The following is a 15,680-nucleotide window of genomic DNA, read 5'->3' as shown; positions in this document are numbered from 1 at the left end:
AATATTTTTTTTGTACTAGCTTGAAAAACATTCGGCTGGAAAAACTAAAAAAAAATCGGATGATACTCTTCACCCTCGTTAGAGGCAGCTCATAATAATAGCCATAAAATTTATAAAATCCTAGATAGTACAATTGCCTTGTGCTTGGTGGAAATGAGTATTTAATAAATTAGTTATTTGAAATATGGGGCAATTCATGTTTCATTATTGTTACAACGAAATTTAGTTTTAAATTACGCGCCATTTTTCATATACATCGTCTTAGCATTTCGCCCATTTCTCTCATAGGTGTCACTCGCTGCTGCAGATTGTCACCTAGGCTGTATCCCTAACATCCTCAACATATCGTGATATCGTCCCTCGCAGCTTCGTAGTTATTATAAGTCAATCCAGATGTCTCTGCATCTTGTTGATCCGAGGCACGTCTTCTACTCATGTCGGCTTAAGCGGCTCGTTCCGTTTAGTGATAGTGGTTGGACAAGTATCCTCTTTAAAATTCTGGAGACACCTTATCATTTTCACTATATTTGATTGCGGAAACGGTGTCATGATATAGCGCCTGCTTTTCAGTAAGTATTCGCTTTTTTTTAAAGCTTTGTATACCTGTTAGGGTTTTGTCGGTTCTCCACAGAGAAACATCAGCATCATTTTTCATGGGTTTACAACCTTTTTTATTACTCTTCGCATGCTTAATGCATTTTTTTAAACAAATAATTCACCCTGATTATCATATTTTTCAAATTTTTGTTTTACTACTGTGTTTTCGATTTTCGTGATGTGTCTCACAATAATTTTCGTATTTTGTTGTCACCGATGTATTCGTTGCCAATTCCGCGGCTTCGATGGTTTTAACATGCGTACATATATCCTTCTACTTTTGAATGTTTTATTTATATTCCTCGTTGTATGAATACTCAAAGGAATTTTATACATATTTAAAGTTACAAAAGTGGTTGTTAACCCTTGTCAATGTGTAGGATTGATGCTGTGATCTCTTAGAAGTCTTATTTTGTGTTACTGACAGAATGTGATTGTGTTATTTTACCGAGAAGCTCTATATGAGGATAAATACCCTAAATGCCGTTTTAATAATGTATTATTTACTTTCAATGCTGTGGTACATCTCTTACAATTAGCAGTGTAGTCTCATGGCTGTGAATCCAAACACTCTTTGGCTTGGTCGGCAACTTGTTGAGGATACTCAGTGCCAACCTAGTGGAATGACATGGAAGTGCAGGGGAGGTCCTTTGAAACCGATAATTAAAAGCTTCGAGGAAATTAGCTGCCTCACAGGGAAGCTCCAGTAACCTTTCTTTTGAAAAACGTTATAATTCTACTTCATAGCATGTTTTAAGATTATACTGGTTCTTTAATAGGATTGACTTTAATGAATGATACTTCTGAAGTATTAGATTCAATAGATTCAAAGAGAGGACATTACGTTTTAATAATTGAGTCCCAACCAGTTGCCATCCCTCTCGCCCCCTCCTTAGATCTCGATGCTTAGCTGGTCATCCTCATCATCAATTCGTCCCGTAAAATTGAACGGTTACCTACTAATTTGTAAACGATTATTGGAATTATGACCGTAAAAATAGCTTAGAGCTCATTTTACACCGCGTCCATCTCTGGTTATTTAGTGGTTTGCATTAGTTGACATTTCTTGGATCCACTTATCCTTTTACTCCGAAAACCTTCCTACTTTTAGGGACATGACTAGTGCTTTTTACCTAATGCTAATGGTCATAAAATCTTGTTTAGTTTCTATCAATGAAATAGGGTGACAAGGAAGACAAAATCTAAGAATTTGATGGCTAATTATAATCATGTACCATGTAATCCAGCTTGTTGTGTGTTTCTTTGACCAGGTCGAAATTTACTGGAGTGGATCACACCATGTGAATGTGTGAAGTAAAAATTTTCCTTTTTTGATGCACATTTTGGACTTCAAAATTTGCCCCAGCTATTGTACCAGTCATAATAATAATACCTGATGACAATGACATAAATCAGTCTTTGGCGTATTTGGATCAGCTCTTATTCTGTCTCGGTGGGAATCCTGGGAGAATACAACTTGCATCATTGATATACTGAAAGTTCATTTGGTTTAAAGTTTGCTTGGGATGGGTTTGTAGGCTAGCATTATTGGCGGCAGTTTTGGAGGCCTATTTTTATGCATGGGTTGAGGGTTTGAGTCCTCTTGAGCGTGTGCTCCGGAGTAATTGCATAGCCAGGGTTTTGAAGTGGGCGGTGGTTTTACTGGAGATTTCGGGGCCGTCCGCTCTTTAAGATAATCGTAATTGAAAGCCATTGCAACGTTCATTTTAACTCTCTTGACAAAAATTCCCTCCTGTTTTTCTTCCACCCTCTGTTATTCCTGCACCCCCTGATTTTTCTCCGTGCACCTTGCACATGCTTTCCTTGCATAAGATCCATAAATTCATTTGGTTCAGGTTGAATTTAAGATACCCGCTAATGTCGAAAAAGGTCAACTCTGCTTTCCTTGAAAATTTTAATATGATATAGTTTTCTTTGTATGAGAAATTCGATGCGAAAAAAGTTAAAATGCGATCAATTGAGAATAGTGATGCATACTCTTAAAGGGTTATACGTGGTGCGGTGATTAAAGGGTGATGCGTGATACTGTTAAAACTGTCTCTGCGATTTTTTGTTGTTGTAGCTCCTAGCTGACGCGACTTCGCTGAGATTTGAGTTTAGGGTTGAGATTATTTGCAGGATTTATGTGGACGCGCACGTTCCCCTACGAGAGCGCCCGAGGAAATAGTTGCTGGAGTTGCCCTACGCTATAGCGGATTCAAAGATTCCGCTGCCTTCTTCCCTCCAAGCACACGCCCATAAATACTCAGTGCACACACCCTTGCCCCGTCACATTGCATGTATTTGCCCCGATATGATACTTGATTCTCGATCCGCCACATGTCCTTTCTTGTCAAGTTTCCGTGTTTAAAATTTACGTCATCTTCTTGAAATTTTCATCGTGTATAGAGGAGACCTTTGTCAAAATTTTTCTCTCTCTTAAATATGACGATTTCACCTCGGCAGTTTCTATTAGGTGAACTTATTGTGTTTAAATATGGGTAAATGTTGGCCAGCGTCCACTCGTTAATTCCTGAAAATACTAAAATAGCGAAAGTGTGAAAAAAGCAATACTTCACGATGAAATACAAAATGGGACGGGTTGAGCGATATTGATGCGTTCTTTGGAGTAATAGCTTCTCTCAATCAATGAGGGCTTTCAGTTAAGAATGCCGATACTGTGAAAGTATGCCGATATACCTTGCGTCTAGTGATAATGCTTCGTTCTTTGGTGGGCTTTGGGCGTGCGGGAATTCGTCGACGGCCAACATTTGGAGGCTGCGTGTGAAGCTCCACGTCATCCGGACGATACCCACTGCTTGCGACAATCACCAACGCCGAGGTTCCATGTACGAGGCTCCGAAGGTGGTTGGAGCGTTTTTGTGAAAATTAACACGCATGGATGGATATTTCTCCCATGTATTATTTTTTATACCTTCTGGTGAAAGAGGAAAAATTTTACAATTCACCGATGAGTTTTTTGTTGGCATTTGAAGATTTTTTTAACATGTAACTATATCGAGAATATCTAATTGTGTTCTGAAATTTTTATCCAATTGTTCTTTGAAGTAAGAGCACGCCCTTTGATTGAACCCGGAATTTGGTTTGGATAGTGAGCGGCCCGGATTTCGTGTCTTGCGCGTGAAGTGTGTCCCTTGGTAGCGGTGAGGGAAGTCGGGGTTGGCAGTGAGGGCAATGTCTATCTTTCTGATATTGCGCCCCCGTACAATATACGCTCAAATAACAAAACGACCTTCATGTTAACGGCCACCTCTTCAGGGGTCGTCAACCCGTGAGTCCCGCAAAATTTTTTTCTTATTCATTATTTGAAAGCGTTGGATAGAGTGAGCTTTGCGGCGTGGTGGCCTAGTGAGGAGAGCGCTAGGCTACTATCCGAGATTCGTGGCTTCAAGTCCCCGGTGAACAATTCTCCGACAAGAATCTCGCAAGTGTGAGGTGGTGCAGGATAAGGAATCGGCGCCCGTTCCCGGAACGTGTGAAATGTGTGCGCCGGTCGCTTAGTCTGGGGTGAGCTCTAGCAGCACCTGTCCGTACCAACCAGGGGCGCCGACTTTTAAAAAATTTTGGGGGGGCCCATACCGCGGGTCTTGCCTCGGGAAATTTTCTAAATTTTAGATGAAAAATAGTGAGTTTTAAAGTTTTTTTAAAGCCTTTTATAGGGGTCATATGATCAACATTAGAACCCCGAAAACTCGACTCTCTATAACTCGAAACTTCGGGAAACTCTACAAGCCTGACACATTTTTTGGCTTTGAAAAAAGAAACAAAACATCAACAGCACGGTATTTTGGTAAAAAGCTAATTTCATTTACAGTTATAATTACGCTCATAGACTATTACAGAGCAGTGAATATATAGCTCTGAACAAGCTAAAATTATATTTAAATAAATCCTAAACTATCATACAAAGAATAAAACATAAAATATTGCTGTTGCTCAGCAATAGCACTTTAATTAATAGGTTATATAGGTAATTTAAGTTTACTTTGAAGAAGACTCCGCGGTTCATTAAATTAAAACAATATCTCAACGTTAATCCTTTAAAACAGTTAGCAACGTTTATAAAGTACGCCTAATACTTTCAGTCAACAAGTATGTGAATAGCGGGTTTTAATTGGGTCTTACACTCTAAAAATACTGAAGTACTTGAAAATAAATAATACAGTGCTATAGTACGAAACATAGATATAATCATAACAGAAAAATACAGTACTGACCTAGCACTAACATTTTGAAACTGAAAATGTAACATTCTGTATGTATATATCTGTTTTATAAAGATTTTTAATGTTTCTATAAATGCCATTATTAGTGCAAGAGTGTATTTAGAAAGGTGCAAATGTCGACCGTCTGACCGGATTACTGTATATGAAGTCGTTGATGACTGGTCGGATATCCAATTCATCCAAAACATCACGGTGGGCATGGAGAACAGCCAAGTTGTTCAATCGCTTCTGTCCCATTGTTGATCGAAGATATGATTTCAGTCGTCTAAGGGAGCTAAATGACCGTTCTGCTGTCGCTGTCGTTATTGGAACTACTTGGAGAAACTTAATGCACTTCACTACTTCGCATAACATTTCTCCAACTGCAGGCTCTTGTGTAATGTACTTTCTTACATCACGCATGTTTTTTAAGACCAGCTGTTTTTTATTAGCGATGTCGGCTAACATATGCAAGTGTAGGCGCAATCTCTCAATGTCGAGGTCATTTTTGAAAAACTCAGTTGAGTTTACAAAAAATTGTTTCCCCTCTGTTCACTAAAAGCAAACACTCTTGCTCAACTGCAATAACCTGCGTGAGTCCAGTGGATGAAAACCGCTCATTAATGCAAGATTGCACCGTTTCACAAACTTCAATGTAGATAACTTTGTAGTAATCCTTTGGAGTTTTGAAAGTGTGCGGTGAGCTGGCTTTGTCGTTTTCATATTTCTTTGTCATAAGTCGATTACGAGGAAGTGAAGGATCATTAACTTTTGAAGGTTTCTCTTTTAAACACAATTCCCAAAAGTGTTCATAACTATCACGCCTTCCATTCAATATATAAATCAAGCCCTCATATATTTTTCCGAGATCAGCAACACTTAGATGAGGGCATTGAATTTTTTCATTGACATCCTCCACAGGGTTCATTACATGGCAATAAAGACGTAAAAATAAATGAGTCTTAAATTGTAGCATTGACTCAAGGTAGCCTGCACATTTGTAACCAGCCTCTGTTTTGTCCTCTGCACTAAATGTTTTAAAAAACTCTAGAAGTTCTTCAAAGTTTTTCACTATTCTCAAAATACTGGAAGCTCGCATTGTCCATCGAGTGGGGCAAAGAGGTCGTAGACCAGGTTGATCGTTGGCGCTGTCACAGCGTATGCTTCTGAAAAGTCCCATCCTTTTGGTGGATTCCCTTACGGTGTTTATTAAGTCCTTGGCAAAAGCCATAATATCCCTCATACACGTAAGATCGCGGAGACTGTCTACAACTGCCAAGTTTAAACTGTGAGCAGTGCAGTGCACATAACGTGCTTTTGGTTGTACATCCAAAACTAACTTTTGTAGTCCTTTGAGCCTACCTCTCATATTCGAGGCACCATCATAGCACTGTCCTCTCAAGTTATCCATTGACAAATCAAGATGAGCCAGAACGTCTTTTATTATAATAAATAGAGTCTGTGATTCAGTGTTGGGGATCTCGTATAAGCCAATAAAGTCTTCGTTGATGATTAAGGAATCATCGACAGTACGAATACAAAATGACACTTTTTCGTGAATCGAAGAATCACTTGTTTCGTCAACTATAATAGAATAATTCTCAGTCTTCTTGATTGAAGCCAATACCTTTCTCAACACAGTCTTTCCTAGTAGATTAATGATCTCGTTTTGAATATCGTGGGATGTCCACTTGTACCCCGAACGCCCTAACCAATCTTTTAACTCAGGTACGTCATTCTTTCGGAGTTCCAACAATTGAAAAAAAATTTGAGTTTACATCTTCGTGCCCTCTAATTGCTAGTCCTTGCCGGCATAGAAATTGCACGGTAGTAAAAATTGTCTCAAGAGCTAAACGGCCTTTCGTCATATCACTATCTAACTGTTCATTCAGTTGGGAGACCACACTTCGGTTAGGGATAGAATTTAGTCTCAGAACACCTTCTTTATGCGTAAACGTATTTTCATGAAGACGGAATTTTTCCAAAGCCTTTTTCCAGTTAGAAAAGCCTAGGGAAAGAAATGCATCTTCTTTTTTTGAAGAAAATTGCAATAGATTTTTAGCATCTGCCTCTTTGCAGGTTTTGCAATAAACTTTTTCGGTAGATGCTTCATATTCTAACCATGCATATTTGGTTAACCAAGACTTCTGAAATGATCTTCCCTTGCCGGATTGTACAGGTTTCGGCTGTGAGCACTTCTCGCCTGAAGACGATGAAGCAATTGACGACACAATAATTGTCGGAGGTTGACTTGCAGTACCATCAACTTCCAAGCGCGCCTTTTTGGTAACAAATTTATCCATTGCAAACTTAATTCACAATGCACTAAGAGACTAAAGTAAACAAATAATATATAGCCACATAAAAGAGTCTCCTAAATACTAAAGTCGAAATGCTAAACACGTCTGCCCTGAAAGGAAATATCCACACTGAATGACTGCTCCAGCAGGGTGAACTCCATATTGCCGCGGCGTCGTAATGTCTTGAAGTGTCAAGGCGCCGCGATGCGGAGGCGCGCAGGGTTTCAGGTGCTTCTGCTTTCTGATTCAGTCCTTTTGCAGTCGCCGCGACCGCAGCGTTGGCCCGCAGGGCTGCAAATTGGTCATTATTACCATTATTGGCCATTATTTCAGCTGATCTTGATCATTAAAAGTCATTATAATTCTAAAAAGTCTCTAAAATTCAATTCTATACCGTATTTACTTACAAGTAGGATGAGGATTCTTGTCGCTTTTTAAATCGGGGTTGTTATATGAACGCGAGAGAAGGATTCGCGGCAGACGACTCCAAGCTGCGTATGCTTCGGAAGCGAACGTGTAGATGAGCCCGGTGTGGCAGCGATGTCATCTGATACCCATAGGCGCAAATCGACCATTTCTGGCTAGCATCTTTGTTGCACCTTCCACAACAATGTATGTAGTGAGGTGGATTGACCAATCCATCAACCAATGTCTCCCGCATACTTTCTGTTTTGGTTGGCCATGAAGGTAATGTAGCCAGGCAGTCAGGCGACAGATGAGTAGTATTATGGTAGGGGTGAGATTACAAAATGTACGAAAGTAGCGAGCGAATGCTTAGCCTCCACAACTAAGTTTTATTGAAGAACAATACAATGTTACAATACGGACAAGATCTTACGTAATATGGTTCCAGTCCCTCGTTACGTAAGTCCATGTAAGACAATCCTGACCCCCACTCTCCCTCAAAACGTCACCCATAATACTTAGTAGGAGCAAGAAGGTCCAATTTCTTTTTTTCTCTAAAATTCTATATTGCTCTTTTTTCAAAGCCATCTTATGTGTGAGTAACTACGGTAACACAAAGGGTCCAAAACGCCACAAACCTCCCATTATTATCTGGCCGGTTTCAGTAGGGTTTATGTCGTATTTGGTCAATTTGTGATCATTATTGGAGCAAAAATAAGTCATTCTTCCATTAAAATCAACCGGGAGGCAGCTTACATCCCTCTTGGCCCTCCAGTTTGTACCCGAAGGAAACACACACCGGGAAAAATTCAAAGTGTGTCGCAGCCCTGAAACACTATCACGATTCACACCACTTTTTTCAGTTAACCTGTTTAATACCGTAATAATTATTTGTTTTATATCATCACTGAATGTATTTTAAAAGGTTACTATCGCCAAACAAGGAAAATAAAAAATACCAACATATTTTTGTGATTTTACAAAGCATAATATAACTTAATTAATTTCTTGAATTATTGGGGGGGCTCCGCCCCCCCAAACGAATTATTGAGGGGGCTCGAGCCCCCTCAGGCCCCATGGAGTCGGCGCCTATGGTACCAACCTTCTGGTCGAATCACTGAACGAGTGAGGTAGAGTTAATACAATCGTAAATAGTTTATTTCTTTTATTTGGAACATGACGCTCTCGATTATGAAGGTGTGAATGCTCATGTTCACCCGACTTGACGTGGCCGTGAGTGTGTGGGGGCCCCCTCTCTCCTTTCAACTTGCTCACAACGTCTCAGACGCGCTTCCCTCCCTCCAAGTCTCCTCCCTGTTTAGGTTCAGGGTTTCGTTGTATTTTTAAGGTTATTGGCGTTAAACCGAAAATTGTGTCCAACCTCAGTTTCCATGGTGCTTGTCATATCTGTTGCACTATCCAAAAATTGTTCTGGTGGACAAGCAGTCTTTTTGTGGCTGCGTTTCGGTGCATTTGAAAACCCCTTTATATACCTGCACACAATGAGCTCATTCACATATTTTATTCTGTTATTGATAGTGATAGTTGGGAAATTGAAAGAGACTTCTATTTTTTGATAAATAACCTAATCCTTGAGCTACTTTCAGTGAAAAATGAATGGCTTTAACTTCATGCTGGGATAAGTTGATGACATCACAACCTTTATCCTTACGGCATTCCCCATTGCGTTACAAATACCCCTCTCAGCGCATTTACTCTCTTGTGCACACTTTCAGCAAAAATCCTTGCTCAGTCATTACTTCTGGGAAATTTCATTTTCATTTCGCGACGGAATTGCCAATATCAGCTGGTCATGTGTCGTAAGTTTGTAATCTTGCTTTAAGCTTCAGCGCCTTTTACGGACAACGCGGGCTTTTGGTGAGGAAAATATTCCCTTTTAAAGCGGCCTCAAGAAATTTCCAACGTAACGCGACTTCAGGACTCGAAGCTACTATTTATGTCAAATTGTCGTCAATATTTTGAAGGCAATTGGTACAGTTTTCAATTGTGACATCATTTTATGTTAGAAAGGAAGATTAGGCTTCATCATGTGCACAGGACAATGGTGGTGTGGGTAGATGCCTATTTGCCATCTGTAGTTTTTCCTGGAACGAATTTTATGTTCCTATTTTAATATAGTTCCTTTTTGCGCGTTGAAAAATATTAAATTCCGAAGTCGTAGAAATTCACGGTGATACAAATGTAATTTCCGTTAAATTTTGCATCGCCCCTTCAGTGTGGATACTCCGGAAGAAACTGGAAAGTTAGGGAGTTTTATTGAGTTTAGAAAGCCATACATTGTGTGGGATAATGGCAAAAGGTCTAAAAATAGTATTTTTTGTACAAGTCAAGTGGTCATTATTTTCCTCCAACTCGTGCTTCCTTGTATATCTGCTAGAATTCATTATTGGGATCACGATGTTCCTTTATTTTTAATGATTAATATTTAACCGATATCAATCACATTTTTATTTTGAAATAATGCTGTGCTGATGTCCACAGTAGTAATTTAAACCCCTTGCGCTGTAATGATGAGTCTAGCTCGCCATGAACTTTCGACGCCAAACCGCACAATGACGAGTGTATGTCGTCATCGGATTTCATAATTTTAGCACTATTTAGATGAACAATATAATTATTTTGAAAGCTTAAAAATGTTAAAACTTACATAGTATTCATAAATAATTCATATTTCATGAAACATGATGGATTGGAAGGATTAAAATGATTTTATTCGAGTAGCGATAGCTGTGATTGATCCATGATTAATAATCACATTTTATTTCACGGTTCTACGTTTATTACAAATTGAAAAATATAATTTCATTACCTACCATTTAAAAGAGAACCACAGAAAAAATAGAAAGAGAATAGGAGCACGATATTCGGAAAATTATTCGAATTGGAAGGGGTTAAGTACTGCCTTTGTTTCTGTACTACCATAACGAGAGGGTACAAAGAAAGGCTGTCAGTACCCAGACGCTGTTGTAGTTGGCAGTATTGAAACTCGGGTGGAGTTAAATAGTTATTTTGTGGTTAATTTTGCCTCATATGTCGTTTACGGATCCACGCCATCTCGGTAATGCCCTTAGATATTTTTACATGTCCATTGTGAATATGAATATTTGGCTTTTGTCGGAAGAGCCTCGAAAATTGCGGGAATAGTGTGGCAAGTTGGGTAATATGAGTTGGATGAGCATGTGTGTCGTGTGGCCACTGGTGGAGCACGATGAGCTGGTCGTGTCGTGGGCGAAGGCGTGGCGTGGATGGGAAGCATGGGTGAGCGAGGCATTGTTCCGCTTCATCACGATCCTCAGCGGAAGGCCAGCCGTGTTCAGGGATGGCAATCGAAGCGTATTTCCCAACCAGTTAATTTTCCTGTCTCCTTGCCGGGAATGAGAGGTGGTGACGACATCAAAAGTAACCCCTTAGGGAGCTAAAGTAAGAGTCGTAACACAACCGGAGTCAACAATAGGGAATTTGCATGTATTTCAGATGTAAAGATGAGCCCCAAACTATATAAAAATATATTTTGGCGTATCACGGTGACATTTTTTAAAATTATTTTTTTGACGTGGTTTTCGATATTTAATTCATCGAAGTTCGAGAAAATTTTCAAAACACAAGTGAGAATCGAAAACGCCCAGTGATTGGGTGGTGGAAAGGTGACGTCATTATTCAGTACGCGGAATCGCGGCCATGATGGAGGCCGCATAATCTGCATAAAGAATCAGAAAATCGCATTTTGATCAGTATAATAAACACAGCGTCTTCAGGTGTCAATAATTTACCGTTGTAATCAAGGCTTTCCTAAAGTAACCTTACAGTATGAATATTTTATGGACAGAGTCCGTAGTAAATTTAGGTATCTTTCCTCGCGCGAAGCCTGGTACCTACTCTCAATACGAGCTCTTTTTAAGCTCATCGTCACAGTGGTCATCGTCATTGCGATCGTTGTCACTCAAAAATTCCGCATCGGAATTCCTAGTGTGATAACGTTCACCTGCACTCTCAGTATAACTTGAATCCGTGGTGAAAATATCATTCAAAACCGTGAAGTAAGATCTGATGCTTTCCCGGCGAATGTAGTCAAAGAATTCTATTCGGGCTTCCAGCCGGGTGGTCTCTCTCCCCATTTCTCACGTTTCCGAGCTCGAGTCGTGTTCCGTCCTCAGAGCTGGGGATGGAACACGACTCGAGTTCCGAATCGTGAGAAATGGAGAGAGAGACACCACCCGGCTGGAAGCCCGAATAGAATTCTTTGATCATCCAAAACCAATTCCTCTTTTGTTTTAACTGAGGAAAGAGCATGGGAGGAAAGGAATTAAAGGAGAAAACGCTGGTCTTCCTGGCTAGCAGTCGAATTGTTGGTGAACTAATCTTCACTTTCATATTTCCTCCCTTGATTCTAAGCATTATGGAATTTTCCATGTCCTCTCTCAATTGAAACTGAATAGCGCCATAAATATCCCGAATCCATCGTACCCATCGAGAAAAAAGTATCTGAAAGTTTTTATTCCTCGGCGGCCGAATTATAGAAAAGTCTCAGGTTCAAGTTATTCAGTCGATGAAATATGGAAATATTATTTATATTAAAGTTATCTTCGCACACGTAGCACATGGATTTATCATTCCGTTTATTATACTCTTATTTTTCCGTAACGCTCATCCCGACGGACGGCATGCATCCAGGCTTTTCTTCTCATTTCCTCCTTGGAAAGGGTGGCGAAATATTTTCTGGGGTGTTTTTGCACAGTGGAACAATGTACCACTTTTAGTTTTTCCCTTTTTCAGCAATTTTCTCCTTTAAAGGCAGCGTGGCTCTTCCAAACCCGCATCAGCGACATTATTGGGCTTGGATCTATGACTCCTACTGAATTTGGACGTCACGGCGCAAGATTAGTGGGGGTGGTATTTTTTAGCCCGCGAAACTCGGAAGACTATTGGGAGTCATTTTCTAGTGTATAAACTGAATTTTTAGCGGAAGTATATTGCGGTAGTAAGAATATACTGCAGTATATCAGCATACTGTCTATAAAAAGTATGTTATTTCCCTATACTGAACTCGGTAACGATCGCTGCCCAAACATGAGTTCGCGTCGGTAGGACGTCAGAGTAAAATGTGTGCATGAAGGAGCGCTCGAGGTTGCATTCCTATTCGATACTCAGACTCTTACTTCAGTATATTTGTGAGCAATTGAAGAAGTTAGAAAATGAAATGATTATGAATATATTTTGTTAAGTTTTTTTTAGCGGAAATATATTGCGGTAGGAAGAATATACTGCAGTATATCAGCATACTGTCTATAAAAAGTATGTCATTTCCCTATACTGAACTCGGTAACGATCGCTGCCCAAACATGAGTTCGCGTCGTTAGGATACTTCACCTTCTTCGCTGATAATATGACGAATGAACTTGAAAATTTCTTTCTAAATATACAATGAGGAATGGTACTGGATAGAATCAAACTGGATTGGTGGCATTCGAATTTAATGGCATATTTTTCTTTTAAGTCGTTTTAAATAATGCGATCATTTGATAATATTCTTAACTATGTAATGCTGATTAATTGCCAATTCCACCAACGGGATTGACCCCTAACTTTGACAGTTAATTAGTTCCACCCTCTCCAATCAGGCTAATTAGGGAAGAAAATTACCTGGCGAATTGACCGCAGAATTGGGCCGATCATATCAACAGTCAACCAAGATGGCGGAAATCTTGATGATCATTGGTATCCAACTGCTGAAGAATTAGAATGTTTTAAAGATTATCCATCAAAGACCATTTGAAATATAGACCTACGGTGTGTGCGAAGAAAATATTAGTATTTTTATTTTCCTAATCTACAGTTGATTGCGTTTTGGCCAAGGTTAGAGACAGCAAACAAATACTGGAAGAAACGGAATTATAATATCCCATCAATGTTCCAGTTGTAACGGCGTAATATACCACAAAATGTTAGTTAATGAGGTGAATTTCTGTGTATTTCATGAGAGATTTGTTTAAAGTTGGCGGTATTCGGCGGTGCGATAACCCTTGGGCCGCCTTCATAGCATCGTAAGTTGGCAGCGTTAGGTACTAAGACCTACGATGGTAACTAATAGTCTATTTTTCAATCTGACAGACAGAGATTCCCACCGAGTTTATCTAAGAGGTCAGTTACACTAACAAGACTATCGTAACGACCTTTCACGTACCGGGAAACTGTCGTCGCACGCGTTCTAACTCTGTTATTAATCCTTTTTAATGTGGTTCCCAAACACTGGTAGCATATTCTAAATGGGGTCTAAGGAGGGAGAAGTAGCTAATTTCTCTCACTTTGTCGTCATATTTATCTAATATTCTTTTAACAAAACCCATTTTACGATTAGCTTGACTAGTTATTTCCCGAATAAGTTTATTCCACGATAAATCATTATTGAGTCTTACTCCTAGATATTTCACGGATTCAACTGTCTCTTAATGGGTGCCCCGAAAGATATATCTATGTCATGGGGAGTTATTCTTTTTCCAGAAATTCATTACTACAAATTTTTTTCAAATTTTATTCTAACTGCCATGCATTGCACCACGGTTTAATAGCAGCAAGGTCGTTCGTTAGTTCATCCATATCTTTACTGGAACGGATTTCTCTGTGAACTACTGTCGTCTGGAAATAGTCGTAGCTTACTGTGTACTACTTCTCCAATGTCGTTTATATGAAGAAGAAATAGGGGTGGGCCTATGACACTACCCAGAAGGACATCAGAAGCGACTCTAACCTCGTTGGAGACAGCACCATCTTATACCACTTTATAGCACGCGGTCGATCAAAAGTTCTCTTATTCAGTAAATTACATCTTCATCTAGGCCGTAAGATTTCAGTTTCATAATTAACTTTCCGTGGGGTACTTTATCTAATGATTTTTTGAAAAGTCGTGTCTACTGTAATGTTGTTCTCTCCGGAGACTAAAATATTGTGAGTTATTAGTGAGTTGCAACAATGCCGTTATGATCTCTTATTGATCGTGGAAAAATGACATTCTGAATCTCTCTGTTCTACAGTCTATCTCTCTTATTTTATTTATATTATCTGATCTTCCGTAGTATGTTGGCGTTCGTAAGATTTGGCTTACTTCGTTAGAAAAGACATTGCTCTTGAATTTATCTAGAAGGTGTAGTCTATTTTTCAATCTGCGGTCTGACTTAGATTCCCATCCGAGTTCATCGGAGAGGTCAGTTACACTTACAACACTGTCGTAACGACTTCTCACGTACCTGGCAGCTCATCTTTGCACGCGTTGTAACTCTGTTTTTGAGCCTATTTGATGAGGGTCCCAAACACTGGCAGCGTAGAGGGGAAGTCCAAATTGGGGAGGGTGCTGTTTTCAATGGAGAGCCACGTGTGACTTGAAGAGTGATTATTCTTCCCCCCATTCGCTGTGTGGCTTTGGAATAGGTTCCGTTGAGACGGCATCCCATTCCTTATTGGACACCCTTTCCATTTGACTTTTGATGTGTCGCCAGGTGCAATGTATGCAGCGTTTCCCCGAATCGCAGTGCCTCTCTCCCCTCTCGCCCATTCACGTGGCGTGCGCTCGCTCGCATGAGCGTGTCGTGCCGGTGACAACACAGGCGGCAGTGAGCGTTCCGAGAGGGTGCTGGCATATCACGATAGGGAAAGTTTTCCGAGTGTCTGTTTGATGGGTGGGGGCGTGAGGAGAGTGGCATTGAGATGGCATTTTCGCTTGCACAGGGGGAAGCTGCGCGTTGCCGCTTAGGGATACATATCACTGCTAGCATTGAGTCGTTGCGGGATTCTTATTTCATATGACTACGTTGTGGACATTTATGCACTAAAAATGATGAAATAGGCACCCTAAATAGTCACAAAAATTTCAAAATAGGTGCTTAAAATATTTTTGCTAAATGGACTTTTCCTTCGGTTGTAGAATTGCAAGAGGACTAGCCTAAAATCAGGTGTTCTAGGGACCTGACAAGCAGAACTTGGCATGCATCTACGCCTTGAGTAGTGAAATACCCATCCATGTGGGACTCGAACCCGTAATCTCAATATTAGGAGGCGAAGACTTAACCCTGCTACCGCCTAAGGCCGACTTTATGTCAGACGTAATGCGGTTTATTGCCGCAAAGAAGCATCTGAAATT

At 40.0% G+C, this 15,680-nt stretch overlaps 1 protein-coding gene across 1 annotated transcript in view; it reads left to right on the top strand.

Moving 5' to 3' along the window:
• Positions 1–393: 393 nt before the first annotated feature.
• The window catches only part of LOC124170585 (prolyl 4-hydroxylase subunit alpha-1), an 89,641-nt gene continuing 74,354 nt past the window's right edge, over positions 394–15,680 (top strand). The window contains exon 1 of the mRNA XM_046549384.1: positions 394–569. The gene's annotated coding sequence lies outside the window, so the exon portion shown is untranslated. The remainder of the gene's footprint in view (positions 570–15,680) is intronic.

This window comes from Ischnura elegans, chromosome X (assembly GCF_921293095.1).
Source record: "Ischnura elegans chromosome X, ioIscEleg1.1, whole genome shotgun sequence".
Taxonomy (NCBI): domain Eukaryota; kingdom Metazoa; phylum Arthropoda; class Insecta; order Odonata; family Coenagrionidae; genus Ischnura; species Ischnura elegans.
The sequence above is the reverse complement of the archived record's forward strand: the minus strand, read 5'-3'. Positions and strand labels throughout refer to the sequence as shown.